At 37.6% G+C, this 12,524-nt stretch overlaps 1 pseudogene; it reads right to left on the minus strand.

Moving 5' to 3' along the window:
- Window positions 1-6,931: 6,931 nt before the first annotated feature.
- Window positions 6,932-7,582, minus strand: LOC141540771 (prostaglandin-E(2) 9-reductase-like; annotated as a pseudogene).
- Between the last annotated feature and the right edge of the window lie 4,942 nt (window positions 7,583-12,524).

Below are 12,524 nucleotides of genomic sequence, written 5' to 3' on the forward strand. Positions count from 1 at the left end.
ACGCTCCAAAGAAAATATTTGTGCTGTATACTCTCATGATTTAACCATAAAGAGAGTAGTCAGGACTCCTTTTCAATCCACTCAACAGAATGAATTATTTGCTATCATGCTAGCTCTTACTTATTACCCAGGAGATGTAAATATAATTACTGATTCATCCTATTCAGTAGGTGTAGTACAAAGAATTGCCACAGCCCAAATAAAATTTGCAGCCTCTAATATTTATCAGCTCTTTAAGGAACTTCAAGAGCAAGTGAGAAAACATCCAGGCAAGATTTATATCTTGCATGTCCACTCACATAGTGGACTTCCAGGTCCTATTTTTGATGGAAATATTTTTGAAGGCAGATAGCCTTCTAACCATGTTAGCCAGTAGTCCTTTATTTCAGGAAGCACAAGAATCTCATTCTAAATATCATCAGGCTGCTTGAGCTTTACATTTACAATTTGGAATCACAAGAAAGGAATCTAGGAGCATAGTAAAAAGCTGTACAGCTTGTCTTCCTTTCCACGCTCCTACACTCCCTCCAGGGAAGAATCCTCGTGGTTTGAGACCCAATGAAATCTGGCAAATGGATGTGACCCATTATAAATCTTTTGGTCGTCTGTCTTTCATCCACGTGGTAGTAGATATCTTTTCAGGATTCACTTTTGCAGTGCCAACAGCAAAAGAGACAGCCTGAGTGGTCACTGAATTCCTTATCCAAGCATTTGCAATTATAGGTGTGCCACAAAAAATAAAAACAGATAATGGACCTGCATATAGTTCTAAACATTTTGCGCACTTCTGTGAGCAGTATAAGATATTACACATTACTGGAATACCTTTTAATCTGCAAGGTCAGGCAATAGTAGAGAGAAGAAACAGAGACATTAAAGACACTCCTCCAAAAACAAAAGAAAGGGGAGCCACAGGTAGCCCTAGGGAACTTCTAAATTTAGTTCTCTATACCATTAATTTTTAAATTTTTGACAAAGATGCACTGGCTCCGGCAGACAGTTTTTATAACCCACCAGAAGGGCAGTGTCCAGTGCGAGCAGCTCCACTGTCCTTAGATAATTGCTAGGTGATGTGGAGAGACCCAGAAAGTGGTGAATGGAAGGGACCAGATAGGTTAACTGCCTGGGGGAGAGGGTTTGCTTGTATTTCTTCAGATGGAGAAGGAATCAGATGGGTGCTAACGAGTCATATTCGCCTTGTACATCAGAGAGAGACAGAAAAAGAGAAAGACCTCAAAACAAAGGAGAAAATCTAAGAAACATCTGACACTGAAAGAACATGGCTAATAAGAAGATGGTTAAAGATCTTTAAAAACCAGCAGGAATCAATGGATTTCCTAACATAAGATGAGACTAATGGACAATGGACTTATGGACATTTATAAATTCTCAATTTATGATTATTTGATCATGTTATTTGTTATATACTTCTAGCATGTGTTATGTTACTATGTTACTATGTTACTATGTGTTTATGTAATCTATGTAATTATGTGTAATGCCTCCCATATTGATGGATTTATGTTTCAAGGTCATGACCACCCCATGTTCTAAATCAAAAGAAAGGGGGAGATGTTAGGTTCTTACTAAGTGCTAATGAGATAATGAGATATTAGGTTTTTACTAAGTGCTAAGTCGGTACTTAACAATTTTCTAGTTCCAGCCTTTCCTGGGAGTTTGACTTGTGAATTCCTGGGGAAGAGCTTGCATGCTTAGGAGGAGCAAGTTCTTTGGTTGAAGTGATTCTTCCCAGAAGCCCTTGCATTATCCCATGCCCATTCTCTGGGAGGATAAAGAGGGCAGCTCTGGAGGAAAAAGGGAGTCTCTGCTCTAGACCAGACTTGAGGCAGCTCTCTGAAGGAAGGGAAATCACTTCTCTGGATGAGAGTTAACAGCAACTGTCTGGAGACAACGGTTCTCTACAGGAAGAAGAATCTGTCCAAGAGATTTGAGTTGACACAGCAGATCTCTCCCCAGAGAGTGATCGGCAGCTTCTGGAGACAACAGCACATTACACCCCAGGAAGTAATCTCTGTGGATATTAGGACTGCCCAGTGGGTGGGATCTTGGCCACATTGAGATAGCTTTGTAATGGGTGACTCTCTTGCTGATTGGCTATGTGTGTGACCTCACAGGCCCTTTATAAGGCCACTGCAGACAGCAGTCACTTTCTTTAACCTGGTGCTCTTTAACCTGGCTCCCTAACCTGGGGTAGCCTAGACAAGCCAACCAGATGGATAACTGAGAGGTAAGGAGTTGGTAGCATTAATCATAGCCCAGGATTCTGTAGATAGACAGGTCATGTCTGGTGCTGAAAAGTTCCCCATCAGTCCCTGACTCAAGCAGCTAACTTGGCTGTAGCACGGTTACTGTTCAGGGAGATGGGGCACTATATTGTGAGAAGCATTTCTCATCTCATTTCTTCTCTTTCTGTGTGTCTGTTGCTGCAGCTTCCAGGTTCTGAGCAGCATTACTATGAAGAGAATCAACTGATGCGTTACATCAGTGGAGATGTGGAGATTGGCTTCTTTTTACCCATAATCTCACCTGAAGTGAGCAAAGTAACAGGAGCAGAATGGTTTCAGAGTCCTCCTAACAAGGTTTGTAGGGATTTTAGCTCTGATTGATTTCCACTGCCAGGGGGAGCATCCCTTCCCCCAGGACGAAACTGATCTCTTGAACTGGAATCACCAAGCAAACTGGCCCAATCTCATCCACTGGGGTGCCTCTCCCTCAGATTGGAGGGCTGAAGGGTGGAGCCATAAACTCTGGTCCAAAAGGTTTCTGACTATAAGAACTCTCTGACTACAAGAACTTCTCTAAGGGCAGTGTTGGTAGTAGGAAGGGAATTAGCTTTTGGGTAAAATCTCAGGATTGTTCTGCTCTGAATTGTATAAAGCCAAACATGTCATTCTAGTTTCTGGGAGTCATTTCTCATCTGTAAAGTAAAGATTTCATGACATTTCCTCCAAATGTCTTTGGAACTTCAGAAGTTTTGCTCCCATCACCCAAAGTGCAAAGGTATATCTGTAGATCCTATGATTTTAACCTTCCAATGTGGGTAATATGATGACTCTGCAAGTGTCTTTGTTCTAGTTGTTGGAGAATGGAAATTTGTCATCAAAATCCTTGACTAAGGAACCTCTGAGGTTCCTTTCATCTCTAGCTGATGGGTGTTATGATCCTACATAAAGAGGGAAACCCACTAGGAGAGGAAAACCATGAGCCCTGGACTTTCTATCATGACTCTTCAAAATGGATTACACTGTTCCCTGAGCATGAGACCTGGCTCACGTGGACCCTGGTGCAGTGAACTGGATGAGTACCATAGCTAACAATTCTAGAGTCTTTTAGGGAAATTTTCATCTCTGAAGGATTTAATAAATTTTGTGACACATAATAGAATATTTCATGAGGTTTCTTCATCACAGGTTATTGATTGATTTCAGGTCACAAAACTGTTTTCCTACAAAAGCCACTTCTGGGAAGCAGCCTGACTTTGAACAAGGGAAAGAGAAGTCAAAATATAATTTTGCACTTATAGTTTTCCTATGGGAACACAGCTGGAGATGCCCCAGGGAGTCTGGTCCCTAGAATTCTTCTGAGATTGAGACTTCTCTGTGGAAAATGGAATAAGAGGAATGAACCCCATAATTATCTAAAAATAAATATACCAAGAGGCAGAGAGAAAGTATATAATGGTCACTCATCTTGTGCCATTGTCCTGATCTTGCATATGGACCTGGTTAATGTCCTAGTGTTTTCTCCAGTGTGACCTGTAGATCATAGACACGGGCTACCAACTCCTTACCTCTCAGTTATCCATCTGGTTGGCTTGTCTAGGCTACCCCAGGTTAGGGAGCCAGGTTAAAGAGCACCAGGTTAAAGAAAGCGACTGCTGTCTGCAGTGGCCTTATAAAGGGCCTGTGAGGTCACACACATAGCCAATCAGCAAGAGAGTCACCCATTACAAAGCTATCTCAATGTGGCCAAGATCCCACCCACTGGGCAGTCCTAATATCCACAGAGATTACTTCCTGGGGTGTAATGTGCTGTTGTCTCCAGAAGCTGCTGATCGCTCTCTGGGGAGAGATCTGCTGTGTCAACTCAAATCTCTTGGACAGATTCTTCTTCCTGTAGAGAACTGTTGTCTCCAGACAGTTGCTGTTAACTCTCGTCCAGAGAAGTGATTTCCCTTCCTTCAGAGAGCTGCCTCAAGTCTGGTCTAGAGCAGAGACTCCCTTTTTCCTCCAGAGCTGCCCTCTTTATCCTCCCAGAGAATGGGCATGGGATAATGCAAGGACTTCTGGGAAGAATCACTTCAACCAAAGAACTTGCTCCTCCTAAGCATGCAAGCTCTTCCCCAGGAATTCACAAGTCAAACTCCCAGGAAAGGCTGAAACTAGAAAATTGTTAAGTACCGACTTAGCACTTAGTAAAAACCTAATATCTCATTATCTCATTAGCACTTAGTAAGAACCTAACAAGAAGTGGTAAGCTTTTCACCAAAAACAATCCATCTCTCACAATTATAAAAGCCCTTCTCAAGTAATCATGGAGAAATGTAAGCAATATACAGGAATTTCCTAATGTCTCCTAATTGAACTGTGCACCACTGCTCTTTTATGCATTTATATATAGTCCTGACATATGCTTCCCTGTCAGAAGAAGGTAGAGTGCCTAATTTCTGCCCCATTAGGGTACTTAACCGTCTCATCAGAACTTTGCCTAGTCTAGAAACAGTGCAGTTCAGTGGGCTCTCCCAGTGGAGTCCTCTTAAAGGTTGTCTTGACCATACAGTAGTTCTTAACTGTGAAGTGCTCACTCTAGCACTGTTTAAAGTTCCTGTTTGGGTGCCAGTTGTTGTGGCCATCTTAAGAGCTCAAAGCTTATGAGCCTTTTGATCTCAGAGATGAGATGAATGAGGTGGGAGACTCATAGAGTGTGAAAAGAACTCTGGTTTATTATGCTGTACAGCCTTATTGATATATTTTTACAAGCATGAGCAGCACGTAACCAGTAGGCAATCCCCAATTACCACTCAGAGAAGCAGCTTGTGGGTTTTGTGTATTCATGGTATCTACCAATGGGAGGAGAGCCAATGCAGCAATTTAGCAACTAGCTCACAGGCAAGAGGTCCTGTCAAGTTATTCCTGCTCATGAGCCACTAGGTGTAACCCTCAGGCTTACACCCATTTCCATGATCACAAATCATTACTTCTTGCTCAACAAGGGCATTTCTGTAATGTGGCAGAAAACTTATTGTGTACCAAAGGGCAAGGAATTATATCAATAATTTGACCCCCCCCCCAAAGCTCTGAATTGAAATTGTATTATAAAATGAAAAATTCTATTCTAATTATAATTATGAAAACTCTAAATATAAAAATATAAAATAATCATACATATTTTACATGAAACATTCTATAAGAATTTGAAGACTAAAATGTTAATACCTCATAAACTTATAATTATCTTGGAAAATTTCGTATTAAATTTTATATTCAAAAATTTATAAAAATTCAGGTTTGGGGGGGCCAAATTATTGATATGAATATCAATATATTCATATATTTAATGAATAAATCTAAAAGAATATTATGGATAGTATATTAGATTACCCTAGAGTTTATAACATTTTTAAAATATTAATTAATTAATTTTTAATATTAAAAAGAGTTCATGGAAGAAAAAAATATAAGGAACCACGGTTCCAGTCTAATCCTTACTTTTTAGATTTAAAAACTTAGGCATGAGAAACAATGCATGTGATGATGATTGAGCACTAGATTAGGGTCAGGAGACCCGTATTCAACTTCCCTCATCTGACATTTAGAAGTTGTGGGACCATGGGGAAATCATAACTTCTCTGAGTTTGAGTTTTTACATCTATAAATTTGGAGTAATAACTATAATACCTATCTTATAGGGTTATTGTGAGGATTAAATTTAATGAACTGCTGATATAGGCAGATCAAGTGTCTCTGCAGTTGCTTCAGACAAAACCTTTGTTTCAATGAAGCGAGCATTGTGGAACAAAAGAACCTAAAGGAGAAAGAAAGGTGTGGGTAACTCATCAGTTTTTATGGTTTCAACTATCATCTTTAGGCTGATGACTTACTAATTTTGTAGCCTTAAACCTCCCCTTCTAATCTCAGATTTGCACCTTCAACTTTATGTTGCCAATACATCTTAAACTCAACATATCACAAAATGAATTCACAATCATTTCTACCAATCCCTACTCTTGTTTCCCTATTACTGTCAAGGGTCCTACCATATTGGCAATCACTCATTAAGTGTCATTCTTGAGTTAACACTCAATAGTGGAGCTTTTACTTCCTTAAATATTTCATATATTGCCTCTTCTTTTCTCTGACACCCATAATATTCTCTTATCACCCCATCAAATAGCCTGCTGTTTGATCTCTTCATCTCAATTCTCTCCCTAGCCCAGTCCTTCCTTCACTCAATTGTCAAATTAATCTTCCTAAATCATGGTAGTGTCTTACTCAAAAAACTCAAGTGGTTCCCTGTTACCTCCAATATCAAAAATCTTTAGTTTGACATTTAAAACCTTTCACAATCTGCCCTCCTCAAACCCTCTTTTCCCTTTCCAGTCTTCCTCCACTCACCCTGCACTCTATGATCCAGGCACACTGAACTTCTTGCTGCACCTTACACATATACTCAATCTCCCAACTCCAGGCATTTTCATTGACTGTTCCCCTTTCTTGCACTTTTCTTCCTCCTCATCTCTACATTCTGGCTTTCTTGACTCCCTTCAAGTTTCATTAAAATCTTCTATGAAAATCCAAATATCTCTTAGGGCTAGTATCTCCCAATTGTATTTCTTGGCAATGGCTCCCAGGATTGGGTCATCTAAGATATCAGGAGACTTTTATCCATCTGTGGGAATCCTGTGGGATCCCTATAATATGATACCAATATTATGTAATTTTATTTGCAGAAATCCCAACAATTTGCTCTGGTACAGGTAAGGATTGCATTCTACCTGATTGTAGACATTTTTTTTAAATTTTTAAGCCCAGTTTTATTCAGGATCATCTCTAGTTTTCTGTGGTTGAAGTTCACAAGCAAACTTCAGTGAATAACAACTTCAATGAACTTCACAAGACCTGTATCCTTACATTTTTCCATGGCCTCCTAAGCATCATGGAAATTCACAAAGTCACTGATAATTTTGGGATTTTCATCAATTGGGATTTTGCCAGGTTTAAGAGAAGGCAGCCAATGTATAATATAGAACTCAAGACAATCAAGCTGGAGTCATTTCAGGATAAGCCTGATCAATTTGGGGAGGTGGTGTGTACTCCATGACTTCCCTTTATAGAATATGTGCTCTCTGGTCAGTGTCCCATCTATAATCTTTCTTTGGATTAACTGTCCAGCTTCTTTTTCATTTTCATATAGGAAAACTTCATTAATATGGTGGAAACCCATTTCAATAGTCATCTTTGTGGGCTTTTGACAACACTTTTAGGTGCATATGTACCAAGTCTCACAGTGGGATAGTATTCCCATCATTTATCATTACCCTATGAAGCCTAGAAAGAACCATTTCTTTTCACCTCATTTCACCTTAACCATTTTACTCTTACTGAGGGGATGAAAAAAAATGTTTTCACATGTAAACCCAAATAAGCAAGAGTTACAATCATGCCACATGACTGAGCAAACATAAAAATTCAACCAGAGATAAACTAGAAAACTATATTATTCTGAAACTACCCACAAATAACTAAAAGCAACAAATTTAGATATTAAGGCATTTGGAACAATGTATTAGCATCTACATTTATAAAGGAAACATTAACTGAATTATAAGAATACATAGATAGTAACAAAATAGTGAAGGATTTAAATAGTTTAAATTAAACATTTTAGTTTAAAAAAATAAACAAAAAGGAAAATATGGATCTGAAAAGATTGTTGGAGAAATTGGAGCTAAAAGACTCATGGCTTCTCATTCAGCAGAATAACATTTAGCCCTAAAGGGAAGAGAGCCAAGATGGTAGAAAGAAGTCAGGAAGTTGCCTAAGCCCTCCTCAGTTTCTCTTTCAAGCCTCTAAACTAATTCTGGAGTGACGAAACATACAAAAAGATGGAGCTTAAAATAACTTAGAAGAATTTCAGACAAAATCTGTATCACTTGGGTAAAAAGGGAGTCAGGAACAAATAGTGTCCAGGCAAACCTGGGGAGGGTCTTAGCTACAGTGCAGCTCAGCAACCAAGGCTCCTCTGTCCTGGTTCAATAGACCAGTGACACAGCAGGTTAGTGGTGTAACCTCCAGTTCCAGCACAAAAGGCAAACTGCCAGCCCTGAATACAGGCAACAAGCTCAACTACGCCAGGGTAACCCAGCATAATAAACAAGCCACCAGCATCTGAGGCCCTAACACTCGAAGTCAGTGATGAGGCCTCTGGTCCAAGCATAAGGAACTTGGAACAATTCTTCCTGTATCCCAGGTGCAGAGTTTGACTTTAAAAGCCATAAAACAGGCTCAAAAAAAAAAAAAATAAAAGATAGAACAGTGTTAGGATTACTAGGTGAGAACTCAGGTTGTCTGGACAGTGACAAGGTGAGAATTCAGGTTGTCTGGACAATTACAAGGTGAGAACTCAGGTTGACTTGATAGAAGGAGCAAGCTCATTGGCTGAAGTGGTTCTTCCCAGAAGCCCTTGCATTATCCCACGCCCATTCTCTGGGAGGATAAAAGAGAGGACACCCAGAGATAGAAGAGGTCTCTGCATTACATCAGGCCTGACGGGGGCTCTCTGCAGGAAGGGGAAGTCACTTCTCTGGACAAGAGTTAACAGCAACTGCCTGGAGACAAGGGGTTTACTACAGGAAGAAGAATCTGTCTGAGAGATTTGAGTAGACACAGCAGATCTTCTTCCCAGAGAGCGATCCAGCAGCTTCTGGAGACGACAGCCTCGCTACAGAACAGAAAATTGGGAAAAGAAATGAGAGGAGCACAAGAGAGTATCAATACCTTGGAAAAGGAAGATTATAAATTGACTGAAGAAAATAATTCTTTTAAAATATATCACTGGCTAAATGAAAAATAAATCCACTGAAGAAAATAACTCTTTTAAAAGAAGAATTAGTTTCTTCATGAATTCAAGCAAAGTGAAATGTACTGTGTATAAAGTAATAGTAATATTCTGGGATGATCAGCTGTAAATTATTGCTATTCTCGGAAGTACAATGATCCATGAATACTCTGAAGAATTCTTATGGAAAATCCTATTAATATTCAGAGAAGGAACTGTTTGTATCTGAATATAGATTGAAGCACTTTCTCTCTCTCTCTCTCTCTCTCTCTCTCTCTCTCTCTTTCTCTCTCTCTCTCTCTCTCTCTCTCTCTCTCTCTCTCTCTCTCTCTTTCTCTCTCTCTGTCTCTTTCTCCTCCTCCTCCGCCTCCTCCTCCTCTTCTTCTTTCTCCTCTTCCTTCTCCTCTTCCTCCTCCTCCTTTATTTTCCTTTAGACTTTTTTTAGAGTGGGAAATCTGTGTTTTCTTTCATAACATGACGGCTATAGAAATGTTTTGTATAGTTTCATATGTGGTTTCTTAATAGGGACTGAAAGTGGAAATAAGAAAGAGAATATAGAATTCAAAAGTTTCAAAAAACAAATATAAAATTGTTTTAAATGTAACTGGGGAAAATATTAAATTAAAAAATAAAGGCTTTCACTCCCAAGATAGAATTAGCCAGCTGGAGAGGGAGGTAGAAAAGCTAACTGAAGAAAATAATTTCTTAAAGATTAAAATTGGGCAAATGGAAGCTAATCTCTATAAAATATCAAGAATCAGCCAAATAAAACTAAAAGAATGAAAAATATAGGAGAAAACATAAACCAACTTATTGGAAAAACAACTAACTTGAGAATTAAATCCAGGAAAGCTAATTTAAGAGTCATCAAACTATTTGAAACCATCATATGAGACAGAGACAGAGAGAGAGAGAGAGAGAGAGAGAGAGAGAGAGAGAGAGAGAGAGAGAGAGAGAGAGAGAGAGAGAGAGAGAAAGCCTGAATAGCATCTTTCAATAAATTATCAGGGAAAACAAACTTCCTGGTTTTTTAGAACCAGAGAGTAAAATAGTCACTGAAAGAATATGCCAGTCACATTTTGGAAAAGACCCCCAAAACTCTAAAGAATATTGTAGTCAAATTCCAGAATTATCAGATAAAGAAGAAAATCCTGCAAATAACCAGAAAGAAACAATTCAAATATCAAAGAGCCACAGTCAGCACTACACAGTAGTAGTCCTAAATAGTAGATTTAGTAGTAGTAGTCCTGAGTAGTAGTACTAAGTAGTAGACTTAGTAATTTTAAAATTAAAGGATTGTAGGGCCTGGAATAAAATATTCTGGAATGCAAAGAAGCTTGGATTATAACAAAGAATGAATTACCCATCAAAATTAAACATTATCTTTCAAGGGAAAAGATGGATATTCAATGAAAAGGGGGATTTTCAATCATTTCTATTGAAAAGACTAGAACTGAACAGGAAATTTGATCTTTAAATGGTTGACTCTAGAAAAACATAAAAAAAGGTCAATAGGACAGGAATAAAGACAACATGTTATTCAAAAGAGGATGTGGGATGTGATGATATATATATATATATATATATAATTAAGGGGTGGAAAAATAGAGTAAATTATATCACATGAGAAGGCATAAAAGACCCATTACAGTAAAGGGAAAGAAAGGAAAGAAATGAGCATTGTTTGGTCCTTAATATCATTGGATTTGGCTCAAAGAGGGAATAACATGTACACTTAGTTGAGTATAGAAATTCATTATATATTATAGAGAAGTCAAAGAAGAAAAGGAGGGAGTGGATAGAAAGGAAGGCAGATTGAGAAAGGTGGTGGTCAGAAATAAAACACTGGAAAGGAGGGACAAAGTAGAAAGAGAGAATAAAGTATACACAAGGATAGGATGGAGGGAAATTCACAGGTGGCAATCATAATTGTAAATGTGAATGGGATGAACTCTCCCATAAAAAAGAAAGTGGATAGCAGAGTGGATTAAAAACCTGGAATCCTACAATATATTGTTTACAAGAAACACATTTGAAACAGAGAAATATAAACAGAGTAAAGGTAAAAAGCTGGAGCAAAATCTATTTTGCTTCAGTTGAGGTTTAAAAAAAAAAAAGGCAAGGATGCCAAATCCAACTTCAGACAAAACAAAAGCAAAAATAGATTAATTAAAAGAATTATGCCTTGCTAGAAGGTACCATGGACAATGAAGTTAATATTAATAGACATATATGCATGGCATCCAAGTTCCTAAAGGAGAAACTGAGTTATAGGAAGAAATAATCAGCAAAAACATACTATAGGGAATTCAATCTCCTTCTCTCAGTACTAGATAAATCTAACCTCAACATAAACAAGAAAAACTTAGAATTTTAGAAAGGTTATGATATGGAAAAGTTTGGAAAGGTTAGAAAAGTTAGATATGATTTATACCAAAAATTTAAGACTGGTTAAATATTGGGAAAACTATTGGCATAACTGACTATATCAATAATATTAAGAGAAATTATATGATTATCTCCATAGATCCAAAAAATTTTTAAATAAAATAAAGCAACACTAGAGAATATTGAAAAAATGATAGGCAGTATCTAATTAAAACCATCAGCAGGCATTATATGTAATGGGGATAAGCTTAAAGCATTTCCAACCAGATCAGGAGTGAAATAAGAGTACCTGTTATCATCACTATTATTCAATACTGTACTACAAAATGCTGGCTTTAGAAATAAAAGAAGAAGAAGGAATTGAAGAAATTATAATACTAATGATAGTGATAAGGAAACAAAACTCTTTGAAGATGATATGATGTATATTTAGAAAATCCTAGAAAACCAAATAAAAACTACTTGAAACAATTAACTACTTAGTTAATTGCAGGATATAAAATAAACCCCACATAAATAATCAGCACTTCTATTTCTTGTAAATAAAGTAGAGTAGCTATATATATATATATATATATATATATATATATATAATGAATAACTCTCTTTAAAGTAACTGTAGATAATGTAAAATAATATTTGGGAGAGCAAAAAAAATGAAAAAGGACCCATATGTTCAAAAATCTGTAGGAGCTCTCTTTGTGGTGACAAAGAATTGGAAATAAAGGGGATGCCATCAATTGGGAAAGGCATATGAATATAATGAATGTAATTGAATATTCTTGTCCTATAAGAATTATAAACAGGAAGATTTCAGCAATAACTTGGAAAGATTTACATGATCTGATGCCGGGTGAAGTGAGCAGAACCAGGAAAATAATGTATATAGTAAGAGCAACTATAATAGACTTAGCTCTCCTCAACAATACGATGATCCAAGATACTTCCAAAAGAACCATGATGGAAAATGCCAACCACATCCAGAGAAAGAGCTAAGAAATCTGAATGCAGATCAAAACATACTATTTTCACTTTTTTTGGTGTTTTCCTTTCTTTTG

The sequence above is a fragment of the Sminthopsis crassicaudata genome, chromosome 4 (genome assembly GCF_048593235.1).
Source record: "Sminthopsis crassicaudata isolate SCR6 chromosome 4, ASM4859323v1, whole genome shotgun sequence".
Taxonomy (NCBI): Eukaryota; Metazoa; Chordata; class Mammalia; order Dasyuromorphia; family Dasyuridae; genus Sminthopsis; species Sminthopsis crassicaudata.